Source organism: Camellia sinensis, chromosome 10, assembly GCF_055761805.1.
Source record: "Camellia sinensis isolate YWXY chromosome 10, ASM5576180v1, whole genome shotgun sequence".
Classification (NCBI taxonomy): domain Eukaryota; kingdom Viridiplantae; phylum Streptophyta; class Magnoliopsida; order Ericales; family Theaceae; genus Camellia; species Camellia sinensis.
Window position 1 is genome coordinate 98,981,812 of NC_138970.1, and position 17,376 is coordinate 98,999,187.

Sequence of the window (17,376 nt, forward strand, 5' to 3'; positions counted from 1 at the left end):
GTCTCCAAAAGTTTGATAATATTTTTTGCTTTTTTTGGTGGCTTTTTGATTTTGTAACAATTACTCTCAAAATACTAGTTTGAATATCAACTTATATTCCTTTCTTGATTTCTCAACAACCAAACAGAAAATATCAAACACATCACTAGACTATCTATTCATCTTCAAATTAAAATTCAACCAAAAAAAAAAAAAAAAAGTGCTCATCACATTTAATGAGGCTTAATCAAAAGATATTTCAATGACAAACAAATACCTTGCTCTAATTCATTAGTACATAATATCTGCATTGTATATCATAAACTGATAGATATTTCAAAAGTATCATTGCCAATTTATAAGGCCAGTGCCATAAGCATTGCTTGTAGCATTCAACTATTCAATGAACAGATTGTAAATTGGAGTTATATCTACCTACAGAACAAAACAACTCATCACATCTTCTTCTCAAGGGCTTCATTGAAATGTCATTCAAAATCTCGCAAAGAGCTCCCAAGCCTTCAAATCAACGCAAGCTTGCAGAACCTGCATAGAATTGAGATCTTAGAACAGACTTTTTTCATTCAAGGGAAGCTATGTGTTGTGCTTGAGTTAAAGCCTTATTGATGCTAAGCTATGCATTAGTTACATTTCTAAACAACCCTTGATATTAAAGTGCGCATTTAAATTTCAATCTGCCAGATCATAACCACCACATTAGCAAGACAATAAGACAAAGTAGAGGAAATATAACTAGACAATTCACGTATGTACTAAACTAAACTACATTAAAAACTTCATTTTCCATTTCTGAACACATCCCTTTTATATCTATTATCTACTCCAAGTTCCTGTACTTATTCCATATGCAACAATCATAATTCACACCCATTAACCCAAATATTAAATCATTATATCTCTGTGCAACTATGCCTGTTTTGGTATGACGAAGAAATGAATTGCAAATACACCACAACAGCACAATAAATAAACTCTGTTGCTATCAAAAAATCAGACTAAAAAAATTCATCCTAAATAAAGGCTAAATGAATCTTAATCATTAATTTAAAATTCTAAAACTTATCTAAATTTTTTATTATGAAGTTGTAGCATTATTGCCTATTTTATATGTAATTGTAATTCGAAGTGTAGAACATAAAGTGACTTTGTAATTGTATGAAGGATACTTGATTTGATTTGATTTCCACAGAACAAACTTAGCCAATCTAAATCTCAGCAGTTGTACCACTTACCTAAAGGTATGCAATCAATGTTTCTTTATCCTCTTCGCTAATATCAGTCCACGATGGAACATTTTGTGGGGCAAATTACATAGTGACAATCCCTAATTCACTGGTAAATTTTTCAGATGCTAATAAGGTTAAAATTTTATAGCACTTACGTATTTTAGAAACCATGTGTGGAACTCTGATTTTAGCCTCTCTTGCACATTCCTCAAACCTTGTCTCTCAAGTTCATCCATGTATTGCCTATAAATTATTACACAACATTATTTGGCACATATAGTTCTAAAAATAGTAGAATTCAAAAAGAAAAATTTTCTAGTGAATATATTCATATGGTGGTTTACTTATCTCACATACGGTTGAACTTCATCACAATTATTCAACACATACCATCGAGCTTTCTTCAAATCTTTTAAATTCAACACATCATTAATTGCAGCTCTTATTCCACGTACTTTTTGCTTAAATACAAAAATATTTCCATCTTGTGTAGCTTTAATAGGCCCATCATAATTCCACTCTGGTTTATTAAATTTTGTCTCACCTTCGTTGAAGTACATAGAGCAAAAGGTAAGAGCCTCATTATCAATGTAACCTTCAGCAATAGAGCCTTCTGGACGGGCTTTGTTACGTACATAGCCCTTAAGAATATGTATGTACCTCTCAAATGCATACATCCACCGGTCCTGCAAAGATTGCTTCACGTGATAAGTGTACGCATAAATGGATCATAATATCGAAAAAAGATAGTGGAAATATCTTCTCAAGCTTGCACAAAATTAAAATGATATCTTTCTCAAGTTGTTCTAAGACATTAACTCTTAATGTTTTTGTCATTAACTCCTTAAAGAACAAGCAAATCTCAATTAAAGCCTTGCTCGCATCCTTTTTCAAACATCCACGTAGGGCAACAGAAAGCAATCTTTGTAAGATAACATGGTAATTATGGCTTTTCAACTCTATAATTCGACAATCACTAGTGCTGACGCAATGTGATATGTTTGATGCATAGCCATCTGGCAACTTAACTGTACTCAAGAATTCACAAAAACTCCTTTTTTTAGTTGGAGAGAGCATGAAGCAAGAAGTGGGTAGTAAAGTTTTTCCATCTACTTGCCTTGGGTGTAATTCAGGCATTATACCCATAGCCACTAGATCAAGACAAGCCATATATGAGTCATTGGTTTTTACATCAATGTTCATCAATATTCCCATCACACTATCGCATACATTTTTTTTCAGTGTGCATAACATTGAGGTTGTGGCGAACTTTGAGGGTTTTCTAATAAGGTAACTCAAAGAAGATGCTTCACCTTGTCCAATTTAAATATTGAGGAGAACATTTTCGCTTCTTCCCACGTTCATCTATCTTTCCAAATACTGTCGAGTCAAGATGCTCCAATTGCCCCAAAACCTCCTCTCCAGACAGCAACTTGGGTTCCAATCTATGCTCTGGCTCACCATTGAATGCCTTGCTTTTTCTTAAAACATGATCATGCGGCAAAAAATGATGATGTCCCGTGTAACAAGTTTTCTTCCAATGATGCAAGTATTGGTGAGATGCATCCTCATTACATGAAGGATAAGCCAATTTCCCTTTGGTGCTCCAACCAGATAGGTTACGATATGCAGGGAAATCATTGATGGTCCATAACAATACGGCACGTAATTGAAAATTTTGGCCATTTGATGCATCATATATCTCTACCTCTACCTCTCATAACTCCTTTAACTCATCTATCAATGGTCGTAAAAACACATCAATGTCAAACATGGGAGCCCTACGCCCAGGAATAGGCAAAGGGATCATAAAAAAGTAGATCCTTCATACATTTTCGTGGTGGTAAATTGTATGGGATAAGAAAAAATAACCATGTGCTATATGAGTTACTCATGTTTCCAAACAGGTTAAAACCGTTACTAGCTAGTCCGAGCCTAACGTTATGAGGATCTTTGGCGAATGTCTCATGCTTTTTGTCAAAGTCTTTCCACGCTTCAGAGTCAACTGGATGGCGCAATACATTTTCCTCCTCTGTACGTTTATCCTTGTGCCACTTCATATCAGTAGTCGTCTTCCTTGATATGAATAGCCTTTGTAGCCTTGGTTTTAAAGGAAAGTATCACAGAACCTTGTGAGGGATCTTTTTACCTTTACCTTTACCTTTACGAACTTTGTATCTTGGCTCTTTGCAAGTAGGACACTCATCTTCATTTTTATACTCCTTCCAAAGTACGCAATCATTCTTGCATACATGTATTTTTTGATAGTCGAAGCCCAAATCTCGAATTATTTGTTTAGCCTCATTGTAAGAGCATGGAAGCATTTCACCAATGGGAAGTGCCTCCTTCAACAATTCCAGCAATATTGTGAGTGATTTGTTGCTCCATCTATTAAATATCTTTAGATATAACAACTTAACCATGAATGATAATTTGGAGAATCGTTGGCAATCCAGATACAAATCTTGCCCCGTATCCCTCATTAATCTTGCAAATTTATTTGTTTCTCCACCACAACTATTAGGTGAGTCAGGATTACGACTGCAAGATGCTTCTCCCACATAACTATATGTGGTTGTTCCACTTCGTATATCATGAATAACTTCTCGCACCTCAGTATTGGGGGCTATTTGACTTCTTTGTCACATTGTCAAGATATTCGTCATTTTCATTTTGTGAGTCATCATTGTCATTCAACTCAAAACCTTCCCCATGATACACCCACCTAGTGTAACTCGTGACCACCGCATATGCATACAAATGAATTTCAACTTCCTCTATGGTTTTTTGAATATAGTTGTTGCATCTATAACATGGACGCCAAATCTTATCTGCCCCTGGTTTCATATGATCACGAGCAAACATGATAAATTCCCTCACCCCATCAATGTACTGAGGTGACCTTCTAGTATGAAGTTGCATCCAATTCCTATCCATGGTGCAAAAGAACTAAAGAAGAAAGTGAGAAAGGAAAAAAAAATAAAAAATTTGGAAGGGGGGTGTAAAAGCTTAAAAAATAGGATATATTAAAAATAGGAAATATGATGCTAGAATTTTTTACTCTAATAAAACAAGCGAATCAAAATAAATTTAACAATGCAATCAATCGAATTGGCATCTACATTTTCAAACAAAAAATCAAGCAGATAAAGACCAAACAAAATATCAAATTTCTAAGAAAGTGATGAAAGAATGAAATTCGTGGACTGATTTGGCTGGATTTGAAATCCATATGTCATGTGATCAACCGAGTAGGGCGCAAGGATTGTAAGATTAGATTTCAAATCTACTTCATTTGAAATCCTTAAGGTAAAAAATAGAGCCTTAAACTATTTAACAAAGATTAAAAATGTACTCACATAATCATCAATTCATACAGATTCTACAAAATTCTAATCAAATTCAAAATAAAATAAAATAAAAAAGCACAAAACAACAAAATTTATAAGAGCAATAAAATTAGATGTTCGGAATTGTAAAATTTTCCAATAATTCAAACCTAAGGAATCCAATTCTTCAAGCAATAGCAAAAAATAACTTAATCAAAACCCCTCCCTCTCCCAAAAAAAAAAAAAAAAAAAGAAGAGATAGAGATAAACATAGAATAGACATACTGACTTACTAAGACAGATCTCCTTAGCTTTTTCTATAACCCTAGCAGCAATCTTCTTCAGATCCGCTTCGATGTAGGGCAAAACATCAGCAGCCCCTGCAATTCAAAAGAAGAAAAAAAAAAATCAAAACAATCAATTCAGTACATGAATCTGTATATATAGAGGATTGAATAAAGATGATACCCTCGGGGATGAAATTGTTGCCGAGATCAAAAGCAATCAACGAGATACGTAGCGAAGAACCATTGCATTTGCGAGAGAAAAAGAAATTAGGGATTTGAGAGAGAGAGAGAGAGAGAGAGTGTGATCAATCTATCACAATTTCGATCAAGCTATCTGTCCCAATTATTGAGTTCAAAAATGAATATATAAAATAAAATAATGTATGATTTGGGTTTATTACGGACCAACTAAAATTGTAGGTAAAAGTGGCTGATCCTTTTTCAACCAAATATTCTTGTCTAAAAAATGTAATAAAATGATTAAATATATATATATATTTAAAATTCCTTCATTTTTTCTTTAAAAGTATAATTTTTGCAGACAAATTGATTTTGTCCCTAAAAATTTGTCTTTAAAACCTTAATTTCTTGTAGTGTGTGATTAGGAAATAACACATTTTTGTGATTAAAAATTTTTTTATGAAAAAATATGCATCATTACCACAAAAACCCTTTACATCATTTTTTTTAATTACAAATTATCATAACTCTATCAGAGAATTGCGCACCATTTGCTATAAAAATGTCTAATATTACTGCAAAATTGCAAAACAAGATGCATATGGTATCCTTTTAGGGGTGTAGAACAAAGGGATTTTCTTTAATTGTGATTATTGTGGAGCGGATGCTATAACTCTAATATCATTTTCCTTCTTAAAAATATCAAAATATGGAAAAAGAAAATTATATTTGCACACCACGGCTTGTCTAAGTACAAACCATTAGAACATTTCATTTATATTACAATAACATTCTCAAATAAAATGGCTATTAAGAACAATAATGGTATGCCTTCAACCAATTTAAAGAATTTACACCTCAAAGCATAAAACTCTCATTGCAGACCATCACCTATAGACATATATCCTATCTCTTTATCATCTTCAACACTTATCATCCTTTTCATTATACTTTAACACACTGCATCATAATATCTTTTATTATCAATTAGTTCACCTTATTCTCTTTTCCATTCTTCCTCCAACTCAAAAGCATTATTATCTTTGAAGGTTTAGAGTTTAAGAATATTGAAATCAATCGATTTTAAAGATTTGCACACCATGAATATCACTGAAATTGTTTCTTTGGAACAATGCAACAATGAAAAATACAATTTCTTACTTTTTTTTCCTCATATAATCATTGAGAGGATAATTTCGTTCATCACACATTCAGATAACCAGAGTTAAACATTTAAACAATGTTTGACTATTTACATGTGAACAAAAATAATTTGTTTAAACTATTAAGGTTGAACAACTACTAAATGTTTATATGTAAACAATTGAACATTTTGGGTTCGTTCGGAGAAACGAAATTATTATTTTCTTTGTTTGAATACGGTGGCAAAGTTGTGAATTTAGTATAGAGGGGACACTTATTAATCAATGACAATAATATTATAATAATTTTTTGAGTAAATATTAAATACAAAAACTTAAATATTCATTGCAAAAAGTTTTTAATTATAAACTTTTACAATTGACCTTGACTCCATGATAGTATCATTATCAATGTCATAAAAAATGTCTCTCTCTTTATGTAAACAACCAAGCTATCGAAATCTTCAATTTTAACGCAAATCAAAATCCTTAAATTTAGCACAAAGCACAACAAATCAAAATTCTTAATTTTAATAGAAATCATAAGAAATCAAAATTCTAATTTAAATATAAATCACCACAAATTAATATTTTTAATTTTAACACAAATTAAATCCAAAATTTTAGCGCAAATAACAACAAAAATAAAATAAAATGAAGCACTGTTAGTAAGGTATGAAAACCAAACTCTCCTGTAAAGTGTTTAGGGGACTTTTGATGAAATTGGGTGGGCCTATGGCACGTGGTGTGGCGGGCTACTGCTGTAAGTGTCTAATAGAGTTAAAACAGTTTTTATTTATTTATTACCTATTTTTTTTAAAGAAGAATAGAGTTAAGACTTTAAAAACAAACAAAATAAAACAAAATGAAGAGTCTGGTGTGGCATGTGACCCAATAGTCCTTCAGAGCATCCCTATCAATTTCTTTATAATAGTTTTTTGTTATTATAAAAAGTTGATTCATCCAAAATTCTTCTCCACTAGATCTCTTATACAACTCGTTAAATTTAAGATTGTTACAGTCACTTTCTATTTGTAGGAAGTCACTGTAATTTTCTTGTATCTGAAAGGATCGTCCACCTAGATGTCCCAGATAAAACAAAACTTACTTCACCGGTCGTCCTCCTGGACGTCCAGCCCCTGGCTTTTGCTTCTACTGCTTTCTTCTATTTTTGACTTTAATTCCTATTGTTTAATTCATATTACTTCTGCTACTTTCTTCTGTTTTCTTATAGCACTGCCTTTGAGCCTCTATTTTTTACTTTAATTCCTATTGTTTAATTATTTTATTATTAAAAAAATATTTAAATTTAAAAATAGTTAAAAAGATTATTTTATTAAAAAAAATATTCCAATTTTAAAATAGTTAAAAAGATTATTTTAATATAATAGAGAAAAAATAGAGAATTTATTAGGGGAAGTAGATAAAAAAGTGATTCTTAAAATAAGAAATGAATTTTTTAATAATATTTAAGAATAAAATTTAGATAGGCTGATAAGAATGCTCATACTAGCCCCGTCGCTGTTCGGATATAAATTTTTAAACATGTTTATTTTGTTATTAGACTCTATATTTCTAAAGAGTTCTAAACACATTTTGTTATTTTGTATCCACCCAATATAGGCCTTGTTTGGTAGAGCTGTGGGAAAGTGTTTATAGCTTATGCCTAAACAGCTTATAACTTATAACTATGAACATAAACTGAATTCTCATTTATAAATTAAGCATCTCCTGCCCCACTCAAAGAATAAGCTGATTTCTGACTTCCAAAAAGTTATAAGTTATAAGCTATAAGCTAAACCAAACACATCAAAATAGCTTAAATTAAGCTGAAAACTGAAATAAGAAGCTTTTAAGTTGCACCAAATAGGCACATAACAATGTTAGAACTACTGTGTTGTCGACTATATAAGCAATTGTTCGAACACCTTTTCTTTAGTCCCAACAAACAAAACTATTCGTTCAGTTATTAAAAAAACTTTTATTTGTTGTTATATTTGGATTTTAAATTAGTAAAAATAATAATTTAATGTAGTTGTATATTTTTTTTCTTTTTCTTTTTTAATCTAATAGTTAAATTACTTCTTTTTATTTTCAAATTTAATTTAATTTAATTTTTAAAAATTCTATTCCTAAAATTTAATTTAATTTAATTCTAATGTTTTTTCTTTTCTTTTTACAAAAGTGGTGGTTGAGGAGGTGTGTTCAAATTTTTGGAAATTGACAAATAAGACATGTTCAATGGAATAAAAATTAACATATAAGAAATGCTTAACATAATGAGTTTGAACGAGTTTTTTTTCAGTGTAAAAGGTCAGAACTTATTAATTGTGTTCAATGTAAATAGTTCAGACATATTTAATTTATCTAATCTTATTTTTGTTGTACAATAATACTATCTTCAAATAATTATGTTGTGTTTGGTTGAGAGATTTGATGAGGGATTTAGAAAGGGAAATAAAAAAGGTAAGTGAAATTTGAAAAAAATATATTTACATTTCACATAATTTCACACATTTTTTCTATTTTCCTTTCCAAATCTCTCCCTAAATCCTCCAACCAAACACAACATTAATGTCGAGCGAAATTTGAAATTGAAACTACTATTGGAAGATGAGAATCAATAACCAAATCGAAAGTAGATGAGAAAAATTAACCTATGTGATATTCAGAGGTGAGAATCACAAATCTTTGGTGCCAACAATACACCAGTTCAAGCTGGCAATAGTCCTTCAATAATGGCGACAGCAGTGTCGGTGTCATTTAACCCTTCACTGTTGGCAATGCATCGGTTCGAGCCAGCGGTGTATTGCGTGATTACCTCAACCATCGATGTGAGCTATAGAGCATGGTGTATGTGTGTGTGCTCAGATCTGTTCTTGGTGTGTCTTAGGGTATAAAAGAATTATTATGGCATATTTTGAGAAATCAAAAGTTCAAAATATCATATGTGATGGTATGTACTAAGACAAATCATAGTGTGTAAATAGGATTTTCCTATGAATTATATGAACCCTTGAGCTGAGCACCTTATGGTTGATTAATTCATAACTAGTTTCCTCATGGCAGAAATACCAGCACGGTGATCTAACTCCAACTTTGGAAATAGATATGAATGGTTGGACCTATTACATTAAGAATGATTTTACATATACTAACAATCTTATGAAAAGTACTGATGGAAATGCAAAACCAGAGAACAGAGAAAACAAAAAGAGAAAGAATCTGAAAAAAAATATTTCTATTCAGTTGTTCAAAATCCTGAGGATGAAGATAGCTACTATACCTAGATACACATAACGAAATATCTAACTAAGTTCTAACTGCCTTGGAGTTTGTTACAATAGAATTAATATGCTGCAGCAACTCTATAGTGTTGTGATACAATTGCAGAGCCATTGGAACATCTCTTGCATTTGTCTGCAGAACTAGCCTCATCATGTCCAACTGTCTTGGCTACAGCTGCAGCTATACCTGCTCTGCTCTTAACTCTGTTTTCACCTGTCTTAGACTTGTTGTCCTCTTCCTCTTTAGATTTAGCAGGCACAGTATAGTTGTCAGCCCCTCCCAAGCTGAAGGGTGGATGACCAACCAAAAGCTTGGACTGTAAGAAGAGAAACCGAGCCACAAGCCTTCTGTACCTCTCAAGTATTGGTTTGAGGCTCTTGCTACTGCAACTTATTTGATCAATAGAATGACCAGTCCTAAACCAGGCCATCTTAGTGTTAGGATCAAACACACACCCAGAAAAATATCACACACACACAGAGAACACAATATTTACGTGGTTCGGCCCAATGCCTACATCCACGGACAGAAATGAGAATTTTCATTAAAATGGAGCAAAATACAAAATACAGAGGAGGAGATGAAACTCACTCAACTCACAGCTCTTACTCTCCAATTTCTGATATCTCTCATCCTCTCCCTCCCGTCTCTATTTATACACAAAAGGAGTAGGTGGGAGAGCCTTCATTCTTGACTTGGGTAGCCTCCATTCTTGACCTTTGCTATGGTTGGTGGCTGCCAAGCTTGACTTGGTTGGTTGCCTTCCCATGTTTTTCATGCATGTGGGTTGGAACAACAATTCTCCCCCTCCATACCCATATGCATGACTGACTTCTCACTTGAAGTCCATCCCGGCAATGTCTCTGCAAATTTCGAGTTTGTCTCTCGAGACCACCTTTGTAAGCATGTCAGCTGGATTCTTATCTGTGTGAATCTTGGTCAGTTCCAATAACTGCTTGTCCATCACTTCGCGTATCCAATGATACCGAACATCAATGTGCTTTGTGCGAGAATGGTACATTGAATTCTTGCTCAGGTCTATGGCACTCTGACTATCACAATGTACCGTGAACTTTTCTTGCTTTAATCCCAATTCTTGGAGAAACCGTTTCAACCACAACATTTCTTTCCCGGCTTCCGCTGCGGCAATATACTCTGCCTCAGTTGTGGATAAAGCAACACACTTTTGCAGCTTGGACTGCCAAGACACAGCTCCACCTGCGAAAGTGAACAGCAATCCTGATGTAGATTTCCTACCATCAAGATCGCCTGCCATATCTGAATCAGTATAGCCTTCCAAGACTGGTTTAGCATCTCTAAAGCACAAACACATTTTTGCTGTACCCTTGAGGTACCTCAGAATCCACTTGACTGCTTCCCAATGCTCTTTTCCTGGATTGGAAAGGAATCTGCTTACAACTCCAACCGCATGAGCAATATCTGGTCGGGTGGACACCATTGCATACATCAAACTCCCTACAGCGGATGAGTAGGGAATCGCCTCCATCTCTTGTCTTTCCTTCGTAGAGGAGGGACAAGAATTCTTGCTCAGCTTGAAATGATTAGCCAGCGGAGTACTGACTGGCTTGGCATCTTTCATGTTGAACTTCTCAATCACTCGTTCAACGTACTTCTCCTGTGACAGCCACAACTTCTTGGCTTTCCTGTCACGCACAATATTCATGCCCAAAATTTGCTGTGCAGGGCCTAGGTCCTTCATGTCAAAGGACTGTAATAACTCCTTCTTCAGTGATCTGATTGTTGTGGCATCTTGTCCAACGATCAACATGTCATCAACATAGAGTAGAAGTATGATAAAGTTTCCACCGGGAAATGTCCTGACATAAACACACTGGTCTGCAACAGTTCTCTTGTACTCATGACCTACCATGAATGAGTCAAACTTCTTGTATCACTGTCTCGGCGCTTGTTTGAGGCCGTAGAGACTCTTCTTCAATCTGCAGACTAAGTTTTCTTTCCCTTTGACTTCAAAACCTTCTGGTTGCTCCATGTAAATTTCTTCCTTTAGATCACCATGGAGAAATGCTGTCTTCACATCCATTTGTTCAAGTTCCAAATTCAAACTAGCTGCTAGTCCCAAAACTACTCGAATGGATGTCATTTTCACAACTGGCGAGAAGATTTCATCAAAATCAATACCTTTCTTCTGCCCAAAACCTTTGACAACCAATCGAGCCTTATACTTGACTAGCTTTCCGCTGCCATCTTTCTTCAACTTGAACACCCATTTGTTCTGCAATGCTTTTCGACCCTGGGGAAGTTTCACCAAATCATAAGTCTGATTCTTCTGCAAGGATTGCATCTCTTCTTGCATAGATTGCTGCCAGCTACTCTTCTCCTTATGATTTTGAGCTTCTTGAAAACTTTCTGGCTCCCCCTCATCGGTAAGCAAAATATACTCAGAAGCAGGGTATTTGGTTGACGGCTTAAATTCTCTTGTTGATCTTCGTAACTGTGGACCAACAGTCTCTGGTAGAGGGGGTTGTGGCTCCCCCTGCTCAACACCCTCTGCTTCTGGATCTTCTTCTTCTAGAAATCCATCCTGCAACTCTACATTATTGACTGCATGCTGCGGTAACTCTTCTTCATCAGTGGCATGCTGTGATGGTGCAGGGTTTGGAATAATTTCTGAAACATCATCAACTTTGGGTTTGGCTGGTTGCCCAAAGTCTTCAAAGGTCTGGCCTTCTTGAAACACTACATCTCGGCTTCGAATGACCTTTTTGTGTTTCGGATCCCACAATCTGTATCCAAATTCTTCATCTCCATAGCCAATAAAGATGCATGGAGTGACTTTGTCATCCAGCTTCTGTCTGTGCTCTTTGGATACATGTGCAAATGCTTTGCACCCAAACACTCTCAAGTGAGAGTAAGAAATCTCCCTTCCAGACCATACTTCTTCTGGAATCTGAAAATTCAGTGGAACTGATGGCGATCTGTTGATCAAATAGCAAGCAACACGAACAGCTTCTCCCCAAAATGGCTTTGGTAGCTTTGCCATTTTGAGCATACATCTGACCTTCTCCACAATGGTTCGGTTCATTCTCTCGGCTATACCATTGTGTTGTGGGGTTCCAGGAACAGTCTTCTCATGCCGGATGCCGTGAGTAGCACAGTAGGCTTTAAATTCCTTTGATGTGTACTCGCCTCCATTGTCTGTTCGGAGACATTTCAGCTTCTTTTCAGTCTCCCTTTCCACCATAGCATGGAATGTCTGAAAATGCTGGAACACCTCAGCTTTGGTCTTTAAGACATAAACCCATACCTTCCGTGATGCATCATCAATGAACGTCAGAAAGTATTTTCTACCACCCAACGATTCCACTTCAATGGGACCGCAAACATCAGAGTATACTCTGCTCAACAACTCTGATTGTCTTCTGGATGATGAATGGAAAGCTACTCTATGATGCTTCCCAAACAAGCAGTTGTCACAAGGATTTAATTTTGCATCTTTGGCAAAGGGAATAAGTGACTTCTTTGCCAAAATCTGTAACCCTTTCTCACTCATGTGACCCAGCCTTTTGTGCCACAAATTTGGTGACGTCTCATCTTCTGCTGCTTTGAGACTATTTGAATTCACCTCCACATGAGTCTTGTATAGTGTGCCAATTGCCTGTCCTTTGGCTACCACGAGAGATCCCTTTTTCAACTTCCATATGCCTTTGCCAAAGTAGTTCTCATAGCCTTGTCGATCTAAGGCTATCCCTGAAATAAGATTCAGGCGTAAATCGGGAACATGCCTGACATCTTTCAACACCATCGTGCACCCAACTTTGGTTTGGATATGAACATCACCATTTCCCACAATTTTTGAAAAACTGGAGTTACCCATTTTCACTGTACCAAAATCTCCAGCTTGGTATGTACTGAAGAACTCCTTCTGGGATGTAGCGTGGTAGGAAGCTGCTGTATCTACCACCCACTCGGTGTCGTTGTCTGACATATGGAGGCATTCTTCTTCTTCAACAGAGAATAATGCAATATCCTCTGAGACAGAAACTGCAGTGGTCCCATCTTCGGTCTTTGGCTGTCTATTGCCTTGTTGTTGTTCTCCCTTCAAGGCATAGCAATACTTCTTTATGTGACCCTCCTGGCCACAATGGTAACATTTGAACCTTGGCCGGCTCGTTCCTTCTTTGAATTTCCCTCTGTCTTGAGATCTTCCTCTACTGCGTCCTCTACTTTTGCTTCTTCCCCTGCCCCTGCCTCTGCTTTTATTTTCTGTGACGAGGGCATGGGATTGATCTCCACCCATTTCTTTCTTTCTTGCCTCTTCACTAAATAAGGCATCTGTAACCATGCTCATGGTCAGTTTCCCTTCTGGGGCAGAGTTGCTGAGAGACACCACCAATGTCTCCCAACTGTCTGGCAAAGAACTGAGCAGCAATAGGGCCTGCATTTCATCATCTAACTCCATTTTGACAGTTGTTAGTTGGTTCACCAAATTTTGAAACTCACTGGTATGTTCAGCAACAGAGATACCGCCTTTCAACTTCAAATTCACAAGTCTCCTCATCAGGAGGGCTTTGTTCCGAGCAGTCTTCGACTGGTACATGCCTTCTAACTTTATCCAGAGAGCATAGGCATCAGTCTCCTGGGCGACATGGTGAAAGACACTGTGATCAATCCATTGTCTGATCTGGCCAATGGTCTTTCGGTTCTTCCGCTTCCAGTCTTCGTCTTTTTCCGTTGGTGGTTTAACGCCATTAAGCTCAATGGGGTCAAACAAATCTCGGCAATACAAGACATCTTCCATTCTAGGCTTCCAAATGGCATAATTGGAAGCATTTAACTTTATCATAGAACCTGAAGTCGACGTTGATTCCTCCATCATACAATAATGATCGTTGGCTGAAAAACAAGTTTTGCTGTGGAGTCCGGACTGGTCAAATTAGCCGAAAAAACACTTCGGATTTCCAAAATAAAAACTTCAAATTTTTCAAAACTTATTTGCAAAATCTGACCGTACGGATGTGTCCGGAATACTCCAAATAGTCGGAAACCACTATTGGATCACCCAAATCGGATCTCAAATGGCTTAGATCAAGCCAAAACAGATTGAATGGTTCAGATGGGCAGAATCTGGTGCGCCTGCGAAGCACCAGATTATTCCTCCGGTTCTGCTGACGTCAGCGGCTCAGTAAGCGGCTTGGTCAGCGGCTTGGTCAGCGACTTGGTCAACTCGGCTTCGGCTCGGCTTGGGGCGCGCGTGCTGATGGCGCGTGTAAGGCACGCGCTGGTTCCTCAGTCGTCTTCCTCCTTGAACCGCGCGTGGAGCGCGTGTCTGAGAGTGGGATCACGCGCCGGGTGCCTGAACGGCGCGTGTGGGCGCGTGATGAGAGTGGGATTCACGCGCCAACTTCCAGGGGCGCGTGGGAGCGCGTGCGGCCTCCGTTTGGTGTCTGTTTTATATTTCTGGACTCCTCTCGTCGAGTCCTTGCTCCTGGTATGCTCAAAATCGGATTTCGAGCAATACGATTTCTGGGCAGTTTCGAAACAATACTCTGTTTTTCCGAAAAACGTATAATTTGGCTCTGATACCACTTTGTTAGGATCAAACACACACCCAGAAAAATATCACACGCACACAGAGAACACAATATTTACGTGGTTCGGCCCAATGCCTACATCCACGGACAGAAATGAGAATTTTCACTAAAATGGAGCAAAATACAAAATACAGAGGAGGAGATGAAACTCACTCAACTCACAGCTCTTACTCTCCAATTTCTGATATCTCTCATCCTCTCCCTCCCGTCTCTATTTATACACAAAAGGAGTAGGTGGGAGAGCCTTCATTCTTGACTTGGGTAGCCTCCATTCTTGACCTTTGCTATGGTTGGTGGCTGCCAAGCTTGACTTGGTTGGTTGCCTTCCCATGTTTTTCATGCATGTGGGTTGGAACAACACTTAGTCCATTTGAAGTCCTCTTCCATACACCTCCTGATTATGCTTTTCTCAAAGTTTTTGGTTGCAAGTGTTACTCCTGGTTAAGGCCTTATACCTCTCACAAACTTCAACCTAGATCTAAAGCCTGTGTGTTTCTTGGTTATCATTTTAGTTACAAAGGATACAGGTGTTTGGATTCCCTCACTGGTACTGTGTACGTTTCTCGACATGTTGTGTTTGATGAAAAACTCTTTTCCTTTTGCTTCTTCTACTTCTACTTCTACTTCTCCAGCTCTTCTTTCTTCTAAAGTTACTATTAAGGATTTTTTCTGGGGTGCTTCTCCTTCTATCTATTCTTCATATTTTTCTTCTTCTTCTCTTCCCCAAATTTCAAACAGTCCTTCTTTGCCTGCTAGTTCCTTTGATTTTAATTCCTATATACCTGGTGATCTTTCTTCTCTTCTATCTCATTCTTCCTTGGTATTAATCTAACTATTCCTATCTTACCTCCTCTTTCTTCTCTTAATTCTCATCCCATGATTACTAGATCAAAGCTGTTTGTCTTTCTACTTTTCTTCTCATCTCTAAATCCTCTTCTTACAAAATTGCTCTTTAAAGTCCTCATTGGTTTCATTCTATGAAAGAGGAGTTTCAGGCCCTTCAAAATCAACATACTTGGACACTAGTTCCTCCTCCTGCTCATCAACATGTGGTGGGCTGCAAATGGGTCTTTCGCATTAAAAAGGACTCTAATGGCACTATTGCTGGTTACAAATCTAGGCTTGTTGCCAAAGGTTACAATCAAGAGGCTGGCATTGATTTCTTGGATACCTTCAGTCTTGTTGCTAAACAGCCCACCATCAGGGTTTTCTTGTGTATTGCTCATCACAATAATTGGCCTATTCAATAGCTAGATGTGTCTAATGCTTTTCTCCATGGAAAGCTTGAAGAGGATGTTTTTATGGCTCAACCTCTTGGTTTTGAAGACTCTCAATTTCCCACTTATGTTTGCAAGCTTAACAAGGCCCTTTATGGTCTCAAGCAAGCTCCAAGAGCTTGGTTTTCTACTCTTTCCTTTTTTCTTCTTACATTGGGTTTTGTCAATAGTCCTTGTGATCACTCTCTCTTTGTTTAGGCTTCTTTTTCTTCTTTAACATATCTCTTAGTCTATGTTGATGATATTCTTGTTACAGGCAATTCTCTCTCTCATATTCAGTCCATCATCTCTCAGTTACACTCAGCTTTTTTTCTCAAAGAACTACGATCTCTCTCTTATTTCCTAGGCATATCAGTCTCCTCTCATTCTACTGGTACCCTTTTTTTTTTTTTTTTTTAATCTCAATATCATTATGCTTCTACACTTCTTCACAGAGCTGGCATGGCTGAGTGTAAGCCTGCTCCCTCTCCTCTTTCTATCAAAGCTTCTTCTTTTTCTTCATCTTCTTATGTTCCTTGTTCTAATCCTTCTATCTATGCCAATGCCAGAGTTGTGGATATGAAGAGTGTTTGCACCTCCAATCAATACTTAATTCTAACCTTGATAAGGCTGGTACAAATGCAAGTTACTCAGATCATTAGTGAGATGAGAGGTAGCTTCTGAATCAACATACCATGGAGTAGAGAAATTGGGAGGCATTGAGGGAAATCAAGATTGAGTAGTAAAGGCTCTAGGATTTGCAGAAAAAGGACCTATAGTGTATGATTGAAATACTGGTTGGAAATTTGCATTCATTCTATGTCCACATTCCAAAGCAAAGTAAACCAAACCATAGCTTTGTGGTCTGCCACCTCTTCTACCTCCCCTGTAATTGGTGCATCTGCCTCTTCTAGGCTGGAAATTTTGACCACGTCCACTTCTATTATTATATGAAAAATTTCGAGTAGAGTGGGTACTACCATAGACACTTTGTGATGATCCACCAGAAGAAGCAGATGGAATGTTTTGAGAACCAGTAGTAGTAGCATTGAAGGCTACTGTGAGATCTGAAGAAGCTCCTTGTTTATGACTTTG

The 17,376-nt window shown here is 36.8% G+C and overlaps 1 long non-coding RNA gene across 1 annotated transcript; it reads right to left on the minus strand.

The window, feature by feature from the left end:
- Positions 1–216: 216 nt before the first annotated feature.
- Positions 217–1,471, minus strand: LOC114286613 (uncharacterized). Its single transcript, XR_014343332.1, has 2 exons — positions 1,382–1,471; positions 217–525 (listed from the first exon to the last, which is right to left on the minus strand). It is a non-coding gene; the product is annotated as an uncharacterized LOC114286613 (long non-coding RNA).
- Between the last annotated feature and the right edge of the window lie 15,905 nt (positions 1,472–17,376).